The sequence below is a fragment of the Physcomitrium patens genome, chromosome 6 (genome assembly GCF_059467195.1).
Source record: "Physcomitrium patens ecotype Gransden chromosome 6, ASM5946719v1, whole genome shotgun sequence".
NCBI classification, from domain to species: Eukaryota; Viridiplantae; Streptophyta; class Bryopsida; order Funariales; family Funariaceae; genus Physcomitrium; species Physcomitrium patens.
In genome coordinates, this window is record NC_143415.1 from 19643651 (window position 1) to 19655077 (window position 11427).

An 11427-nucleotide genomic window follows, 5' to 3' on the forward strand; every position below is an offset into this window, starting at 1 on the left:
AAGATCCAAATTTTGAGGATTTATTGATTAAGTACAACTTGTGATTGAACTTCAACCTCAAAGCTATCCAACTCCAAGATCACAAGTTACACTTCTTTCAGGTTCAATACTATTATGGTTTTTATCTTTTCTTGAATGTTGAGATCCAATATTAAATAATCTGGAGGTATTTTTGGCAAGACTTTGGTCCATGTATGGAAAACATGATATAACTTATGTTGCAATCAACAAGATCCATATTTTGCAATAAGACAATTGATTTATAACATTATATGCTTCACAATTTTGATAACTTGCAACTGATATCAAGTGGGATGATGTTGTACTTATTAGCCAATTTTTCTATGAATTACAATATGAAGTAAAGAAATTGATGTACAACTTACCTAATCCTAAAACATTGAGTCAAGCAATTGAATTTGTTGTAAAGTACAATAATCAACTTTTTGAATTTTGATCTGAGAATCACACAAATGGGCCTCAACATTATTACAATTTGATGGTAATATCAACATCTCTTCAACACATATATTCAGAAGTAGAGGATATATAAATCAATATGGTACATTTTAAACCTCTTATCGAGCAAAAAAAGACTTATTGTTGTCAAAAAGGATTGTGCTTATATTGTAGAGAATCTAAATACATTGCTTAATATTATCCAAAGAAGCGCCAAAACTACAAAATAAAGAGCACAATTGTCAAAGAAGACAATGTATTAAAAAACAAATTTGTCCAACTACAGTTAGGACCATGCAGCTAGAATCTTGTATAATTTCTAATAAAGGTCCTATCTTCTCTTCAAAATCCTCTCCTTATTTTATAATAGATGTGCATTTAGCACCTAATAATTATAAAGCCTCTGTCTTCATAGATTCAAGAGCCTCAGCTTGTTTTTTAGACGTAGAATTTGTTAAAAGTAATAAAATATCGTTAGTATAAAAAACTAAATTTGTTCATGTAGAAATCATAGATGGTTGTCCATTGTCTTTTGGAGATATTACTCATCAAAGACTTCCTATAAATATAGGAATAAATGGTCATAGTAGTTGTGTAATCTTTAATATAATTAGATCTCCCTCTAATCTAGTCTTTTTAGGTTTATCATGATTAGAAAAGTATAATCCTTATATGGATTGGATTTCTCGTACTCTTGACTTTTCTAAAAGCATAATTAAGAGTAAAATTAATCCAATAAAAAGTCATAAGTCTAGTGCAAATAAAGCTATGTTTGTAGATACAAGAGCTTTCTTGCATGCTGCAAAAGAAGGATCACCTTGTATCATTTATGCCACACTTGTTTCTAATGATGCAAAGACTTTAAGTAGTATTTCAAGCCAATATCAAGAGTTTCAAGATGTATTTGAGAAAAAGAATGTAGATACTATTCCAGAACATCATCCCTATAATTACTCAATTGACCTTCAATAAGGAGAACAACCACCATTTGGACCAATATATAGTTTATCACAAAATGAATTGGTTGAATTCAAAGAATATATTGAAGAAAATCTTGCTAAAAAATTTCATACGCCATTCCAAATCACTAGCACGAGCTTCAATCTTATTTGTGAAGAAGAAAGATGGATCATTATGAATGTGTGTTGATTATCAAAGACTCAACAAGATCACCATCAACAATAGATACCTTCTATCTTTGATGTCTGAACTTCTCAATCAACTGAATCAAGCTAAGATCTACACAAAAATAGATCTATGTGAAGCATATAATATAGTACGTATTAAAGAAGGAGATGAATAGAAGACTACATTTTGAACTAGGTATGGATATTTTAAATACAATATCATGCCTTTTGGACTTATAAATATATTGGCAGCTTTTCAACATTTAATAAATGATGTTTTTTGAGAGTTTTTGAATGATTTTATTATCTATTATTTAGATGATATTTTGATCTATTTTAAGAACTCAAATGAATATGAACTTCATATTTGTCATATGTTACAAAAATTAAGAGATGTGAAATTCTATGCCAAGATAGAAAAGTATATAATCCACACTACTCAAGTCAACTTCTTAGGATATATTATTTTAAATGATGGACTTGTGATAGATCCTAACAAAATTTAAACTATTATAGATTGGAAGATTCCAAAAATGGTAAGAGATATCTAATGCTTTTTGGACTTTGCTAACTATTATTGGATCTTCATCAAAGACTTTTCTCGAGTTACAACCCTACTTACATGTTTAGCTTGCAAAGACAAACTTGAGTAGAGTAGAGAAGCTGAAGTATCTTTTGAAGCTTTGAAGTCAGATTTCATTTCTACACCAATCTTATATTGCATCAACTTTTTTAAGATATTTTTTATGGAAACAGATGCATCAAACTTTGCTTTGGGTGATGTATTATCACAAATAGAAAGAGATGATAAACTTCTCCCAGTAGCTTTTTATTCGAGAAAATTTTCAACAACTAAGATTAACTATGAAATCCACGACAAAGAGCTTCTTGTAATTATGGATTCATTTCAGGAATATCATCATCTTCTAGAAGGCGCTTTCAATCTAATCATTATATTTATGGACCACAAGAATCTTGAATACTTCATGTTAGGACATGTTTTGAATTATTGCCAAGCTCGTTGGAGCATGTCTTTAATAAGATTTGATTTCAAGATCACATATTGACTCGAAAAATAATAAGGTTTGTCAAACACCCTTTCTAGATGCTCTTATCTTATAATAAAAGAAGGAGATGCATCTTTTGATCAACAAAGAATAATTCTCTTGAAACCAAAGCATTTTCACTTTTGAGTAATGAAATCAACATTGATTGTTGATTCTACCTTTGTGAAAAAAATCCAATCAAGTATGTCTTCGGATCTTCTTATTCACAATATCAAAAAAATTTCTTCTAGGTCCCAAGATACTTCTAAGTTTGAGTTCAAAAACAACCTACTCTATTTCAAAAGTTGATTAAATGTTCCAAAAAGAAAAGCATGAGTACGTATTCTTGACAACTTTCTAGCAGCAAGACATTTTGGATATAACAAGACTTTAGAGCTTATATCTAGAGATTTTTGGTGGCCACAAATGTAGAGGATGTGAAAGACTTTCTTCAATCATGCGACATTTGTTCAAGATCAAAAACTCTCCATCATTGACCTTACAGACTTCCTCAGCCATTATCTATTCTAGAACAACCATAGTCTTTTGGTTCTATGGATTTCATCACGGATCTTCCAATCTCATGTTCTTATGACTCTATATTTGTAATAGTAGATTATTTTACCAAGATGGCACATTTTATACCATATATAAAATCTATCATAAGTAAAGAAATAGCTAAATTCTTTCTTGACAACATCTATCGCTATCATAGATTATTCAAGGATATTATCTTTGGTATTCCATCCTCAAATTAATGGAAAAATGGAGCTTGTTAATCAAGTTTTGGAATAGTATTTAAGATGTACCATCAACTATTAATAAGATGATTGGACAACTCTTGTGCCATTGATAAAGTTTGTTTATAATAATATAGTATATTCTATTTCTTCACAAATCAATCTAGTTGCATATTATTTACACCTATCATAGTCAATGAAAATCCATCTATTATTCCACGTATCTCTTCTTGAACCATACAAGACAGTGGACATACCAAGAAGAAGAGAAGTGCGATCTTTTTCTATAGAAGACGATAATAATGAAGAATTTGAAGTAGAAGAAGTCTTAGACTTTAGGCAGTACCAAAATAAGTTAGAATATCTTCTTCATTGGTGTGAATACAATATTAGTGAACACACATGGGAGCCAACAAAGAATCTTACAAATGTAGCAAAGAAGGTAGAAGCTTTTCATTGATGATATCCATCAAAATCAAGATAAAGACCTTCTCTAGAAAAGAAACAAGATCTAGTCAAGATAACATTCTAATTTCAATCCTTGTTTGTAGCTTCTTTGTATTTATGATGCCGAGGAGATGGAAAACCAACAACCAATGGATTCGACTAAAAAACCTTCGTTTGCTGACCTACATGATAAGACATCACGATTATTATAACCTTCAAGACGACGCAATTAAGATGAAGATCCTCAAAAATGATATATTTTTCTTCAAATAGATGGCAAGATACAATGTGTTTGGTATCACAACTTTGGAAGAGACTCTCAATATTTGGTAATTTTATTAGAAGTAGAAACAATTCCTGATGGTATTCCAAATGTTTTAATTGAAGGAAGTTATGAAGGCCTCAACAATGACCAAATAATAGGGTAGTCTTCTTGCCCTGGTATGAGATACTATTGATAGTTGAGAGGCCCTATCAATCATCTTCAAAGAGAACAAAGATCTTAGTATGTAGCAAATATAATTCGTCGCATCATAGATTTTTTCAACATATGATGATCACTCCTTGTGGAACTCATCTCTAGAAGGAAGGGTAATATCATGGATATACACATGTAAGCCAATAATTACCTATATAAATAGGTAGAAGTAAATAGAAGTAGATAAAAGTAAATTAATTCTATAATATCTTCTAAAGAAACTTTTTAGAAGCTTCACAGTTGCTTCTTTGACTTTATAGGTGTTCATTATTGACTTTTAGATTAGAAACTTGGTCAATAAGTTAACCATGTACTACACATCTTGGTAGCTTAAAGACCAAGCTAACTATGTGGCGAATATATAGAAAAACTTGCCTTGTAAGTCAAGGCATGTATCCTACAAAGTCAACATATATTGGAGGTCTTGTAGAACATTGCCATGTAGCTTTTAGTTAAATAGTATATATAGAGACAAGAGTGAAGCCCTCTTCACTCTTATCAATTATTTTTTTTGCTTCTAGTTTAGTTTCAAGAGTCTCAAGTTTTCTTGACTTTTGGCAATAAGCCATTCTAGTTTCTTTACTTCCTTATTTTTATTTTGTTACTTTTTCTTTGACATGGATTTCATTGATTTATACATCATATTTTAATTCATCTTTTTGATAATATCTAATTTTTTTGGTGATTTCAATTTTTTCTTGTATTGTAATGCAAAGAAGAGGAAGTCTATCCTATTATAAAAACTATATAGAAGTATACTTGCATGTATAGTTTAAAAATAAAAGAGACTTTTTAGATGTTAAGTTGATTAAAATACATCATTTTAATTTTTAATCCATTATAAGATGTAAAATTTGAATGTTGATATTTTACTTTTTAATTAATAATTTATTATACTAGTGTGATAGAGTCTCATATAGAATCTATGCAAAGACAACAATTTGCAAGCATGTTTTATTTTTTAATTGGATTATGTCATCTCATAGAATGTAATTACATTACTTAAATATTGCATCTTGTATATCCCTAAATTATACATTACAATAAAAGAAGCCAAATTATATTTTATAAATATAATTTATTATATTTTATAAATATAATTTATTATATTTTATAAATATAATTTATTATATTTTATAAATATAATTTATTATATTTTATAAATATAATTTATTATATTTTATAAATATAATTTATTATATTTTATAAATATAATTTATTATATTTTATAAATATAATTTATTATATTTTATAAATATAATTTATTATATTTTATAAATATAATTTATTATATTTTATAAATATAATTTATTATATTTTATAAATATAATTTATTATATTTTATAAATATAATTTATTATATTTTATAAATATAATTTATTATATTTTATAAATATAATTTATTATATTTTATAAATATAATTTATTATATTTTATAAATATAATTTATTATATTTTATAAATATAGTTTATTTTATTATATAAAATATAATTTATTATATTTTATAAATATAATTTATTTTATTATATAAAATATAATTTATTATATTTTATAAATATAATTTATTTTATTATATAAAAATATAATTTATTCTATTTTATCAAGTTTTTGTTGGATTTTATGAAATAGATTTGATATAGAAGTTACATCATTATAAGTTCACGTACAATGTTGTTGTATTATATGTATTTTTACTTAAAAATGCATTAGTGTCATGTGATAATATGATTATATAGAAAAAAATAAAAACATGGATGTGATTATAGAAGAGCCTAGCAAAAAGATGTAGTAGAAAAATAAGGATAAATAATAGAAAGATAGTAAAATATTTAATCTTAATACTATTTTTTTATAGAAAGGACTTCTATTTACTTTGTAAAACCAAAAATGAGCCAAATCAAAATAAATGAGATAAGAAATGATATAAGCATATGTAGCAAAGAATTAAGAGTAGATTTTGGCAAAATTTATCTCAAAAAGCCAAGAATTGATACCTAAAGAAGATTGGTTGTTAACTTGGATCAAAATTAGATCTCAAGGTACAAAACCATGTACATCTAGTAACTTTGGAATCCTTTTGTGAGTCTCTAAATCAACTCACTAGTTATTTTAAGACAAAAAGATATATTCAAAATGCTTAAAATCATAATACATAGTAAATAGTATAGAAATCTTTAGACAAATAGAAAATTAGAATGTTAGTTGTAGAAATCGGGTCTTGGTAAGTCTTGGAGGTAATTACCTTAATTGATTTAATATTTTTTACTTATTATTGAGTATTAATTATTATTTATTAAATTAAATATTTATATTTTTCTTCTATCTATATTTGTTACTTATAAAAAACTATAAATCTTAGTTATTAGCTAGAAGAAGCATGAAAAAGAACCTCATGTCTTTTTAATTATTTATATAAAAAGTAGGATTTATAGTGGATCTAAATTGATTTTATTACTATAAAAAATCATTAAGATAGAAAATTATAGCCTTAAATAGATATTAATACTATAAAATAATTATAAGAATTTTTAAATTTTATTTAGAATTTATTTAGAATTTATTTAGAAATTTTAGAGCAATTTTTAAGACTTTGGTAAAAATGAGTTTTACTACTTTGGAAGCCATTATGAAGAAATGGAGCAAGATTTGAAGGCCACTCTAGATTTTAGGCTAATTGGATATTTTTAAATACCATGGTGAAGTCAAAATTGTAAAAATATTGGATCTATTAATAAAAAATAGGAGAACCAAGAGCTAGTGTAATCTTATAAAAATGAAGGTGCACAAATTCCATATGGATTGTAGCACCTTGAAGGTTGTTAGGAAGATAATATTAAGGCCTTGTGGTCAATTGAATGGTTAGATTGAAGTGTGTGAAGGTTTTTGTGGGTTGAATTCTCAAAAATTAGAATTTGAAGATTAGTAAGTATTTCTATAATCTCTAAGAATCTATTAATTGGATTTAAGTGAATTTTTTTTGTATGGATACTAGCCTTGATTTTCAAAATTTTAGATGAAAATTGGAAGAAATTCAATAGTTCAAGAAGAAAATATTGGCATTGGAAATTCAGTATTGAGATTAAAGTAAGAAGTTGCTTAATACTTGATTGAATTATCTTGCTTTTCTTTCAATTAGTTAGTGTTATTGATTTCATCTTTTTTGCCTTTATTTCTAATTAAAAAAATTAAGAAGTATGCAAAATTTGAGTTAACATCAATAGTTTGATTATTAATTGTTGAGATTCCATTTGCTATAGAGTTTATTAAGAATTTGTTTAAAATCTAGGATTTTATCAGAGTTGGTTTTAAATTTGGTCTAAAATTTGCTTAGAGTTTAGTTTAGAATTAATCTAGGATTTTTCAAGGATTTAGGATTTTATTAGAGTTTTAATTAGGATTTGATTTAAGATTTGGTTAAAATTCAATTAAAGTTTTAATTAGGATTACATTAAGATTTTTATTTTTAATATTTTAAAAATATTTTTTTATTTTTTCAAAGGTTTTTATTTCTAGTATTTTTTTTAAATTATTATTATTTATTTAAGATTTATTTTTATATTTCTTTAAGGTTTTTTATTATTTTTTTTGGAATTAGTTTGAAACTTCTTTATATTTCTTTTATAACTTCTTTTAAATTTATTTTTGATTGATCAAAGTTCAATTAGGATTATTAGTATATATTTAAGATTATTTAAGATTTTGTTAGATTTGATAGGATTATTCTTGCATTTCTACTTATCTTTTATACCTAGGCACTTGATATATTTCAAGCAAGAATACATGTAATTCAATATAAGTAGTAAATCCAATGTAAAATCTTTAAGTAGGAGGTATTGGAGTTGCTTATTAATTATTTTTATTTATTTAATAGATAAAAAAAGCAAGAATTTTGAAGAAACTATGAGAAGAACTTCAAATAGAGCTACTACTGAAGTTTTCACTAAAGAACAAAGTATGTATATGGACTCAACAATTGCAAGTATGTTACAATCTTTTATATAATCTATAAAACAACAGCAAAGCAATGATTGCAAGGAAGCTTTAGCAACCAAAGTATTGCAAGTAGTGGTTAACAAGGTTGACCAATTTAATGGAAGAGACATCTCAAAATATCTAAGATATTATGTTCAAGAAATGGAATTAAATTGGATCTCTAAAACGAAGATAATTGAGCTATTTGGACTTGCCATAGTACTAGAGATACGAAAATATGTTATATCAATTATAAAGCATTATGGAAGTTCATGGAAGATATTTTTACATGCATTAAGAGATGAATATGTTTTGAAAGATACTAATCATGTCATTAAGAAATTATTTCTAATATGGATTGAATAGCCTAACAAGAATTTACAAACAACACAGTTATTAAGAGAGTTTTGGTAAAGAAGATATGAGATCATTAATTTAAGACTATTTAGTTTTACATAGAATAGCAATATAAAAAAAATACAAGTTATGGTACTAGGATAGATGATGATTTTGACAAAAATATAGAGAAAAGTAGATTTTGCACTTGGGCCATTTTTACAATGCAAAAAAGAAAGATGCCTAAAGAAGCATTATTAAGTATTGCAGCTAGAATAAAAGGTGCAATAAATTGAAAAGATCTTGTAGAGATTCTTTCAATTCATGCATATATTACTAAGAACCAACATAAAGCCTTAATAGAAGAAAAAAAAAAGAAGAAATTTTGATGATATAAGAGTAGAAAATTCTTTTAAGAGAAAGATTTAAGGAAATAAAGCTCATGAGATAGCTTCACAAGAATTACCTACAAAAGATACTTCAAAAATATTAGAAGAAAAAAAAAAAGACAAAAAATAAAAATAAATCAATAGCTTATAAATTACTCTTTGATATTGAATCACAAAAAAATTTGAAAGAAATGTTGGAAGAATATGTATTAAATATTGAAAGGGAGTTCACTTTGAAAGAGATTTAAAAAATTACAAAGAAATAATTTTATGATATTATTATTAAAAACATTAAAAAAAAGAAATAATTAATAAATGAAGCTAGAATAAATCATGTTATTGATGTGAAGATATACAAGGATGAAGAAGAGATTGATAATTTTTATAATCAACCACCAAATAAAAGGAATGGTTATAATCAAAGAATACATTTAGAAGATTATAGTGACAAGAAAATAGAAGCTTTAACTTATTATATTTGAAAGAATTACGCAACGGAAACTACAAAAGTATTAATAAAGATAGAAGATATAGAAGAACCAATTATTATTTTAATCAACCATGGTTCTAAAACAAATATTATGTCCAAGGATCTTTATTAGAAGTGGAGGTAGGTAATTGATATGGAGCATAGATGGGTAATACAAGTATCTTATAATATACATAGTGAATTATATAGAACTTGCTTAGATGTTAAAATTTGGATTAGAGATGTTGCAATAGAGAAATATTACTTTGTTTAAGATACAAAATTTTATCTAATGATTTTAGGAAAACCATATATTATGGCAACACATATAGAAACTAAAGTGTTTGATGATAGATCAGCCATTGTATGGATATGTAGTGAAGATGGAAGAAAAGTGGTACAATTTTTAACTATGCTTCTTAATCATAAACAAAATCGAGATAAATTAAAGAAGAAGTTGTTGTTAAAATTTATTGAAGGATTTAAGAATTTTGGAGAAGTACCACTATAAAGCAAGATTATAGAGGTACAAAAGAAGAGATACTCTTGTAAGTTGTAGGTGCCTTTGATGTAAATTTTATTGGCATTTTTTAATATAAAAGTATTATGTGTAAAAAATTTGAAGATTTGAAAAGAAAAGAAATAAAAAAAATATATAAATATTAAAAATAATTATATAAATTAAAAACATTAAAAGATGATGAAAGTATTTTAAAAATTTATAAATAAAATAGAATGGAAGATTTTTTGAATTTAATTAGATCTATTAGATTAAAAGATGATGATAAAATTGAAAAAATTCATTTAAAGGAGGTTTTTTCTATACTTGAATCTTTTCAAGTACCTAAAGTTATTATAGAAATAAAATATAAAATCATAGATAAAAAGATAAAATTGATTGTTGTAGCTTTATCAAAAGATTTTATAGAACAAATAAAAGAAGTATCCAATAAAGAGAATTTAAGTGATTCTAAGAATATTAGACATCAATTTATAAAGGAGACTTTTGAAGAATTGAAGATTGGATGTGATGATTTCTTCTTATAAATAAAAATTAAATATTACAAAAAAATTCTTGCAAAATGAGATAAATCTTTTGTCTTTGGACCTCATGAAATAGGATGTATAGATCTTAATGATGTTACTCCTATAATTATCTTTACAAGAGCACTTGTACCTTCAAACTTAAGGCTAATTCCTATGCCAAAGGTAAACTTACCTAAATTAATAGAATTACTAAAAGAAATGATGTAAATAAAGATTTTAGAGTCTTTTTTTGCTATATATTCTAATTATTGATTTATAGTGTCTAAGAAAAATAGATCATTATATTTTATTCAAGATATGCAACTAGTAAATGTAGTAACTATTAGAAATGCAAGTATAGGATCTTTAATAGATGAATTTATAGAAACATTTATAAAAAGGGAAATTTATTCAATATATGATTTATATTTGGACTATGATTAATTTCAACTTTTATATAGAAGTAGAGATTTAACAACAATAAAACACCACTTAGACTATTTAAAATGTGTACTCTTGTACAAGATGCTATTAACTTAGTTGCACATATAATAAATAGGATGAAGAAGGTATTGAGAGATTTCATTCTTAAAAAAACTATGTCTTTTTTAAATGATGTTCCTATCAAAGGATATAAAGAAGAATAAAAAGATGAGACTTAAGATGAGAGGAGGAATTGAAAGTATGTTTTTGAATATATACAAGATTCTAAAAAGATTTTAACTCAACTTGAAGAAATTCATCTTACTTTTTTGGGAGCATAATTTACATTTGGAGTACAAGAAGTTGTCATTGTTGGATATTTTTGTGGATTTTATAAAAGAAAACTAGATACAAGTAAAGATAATGCAATTAGAAGGATGAAGGATACATGTGATTCTTTATCAAAGGATGTAGATTTTTAAGAAGATGTATATTTTATAATATATGTATAGAA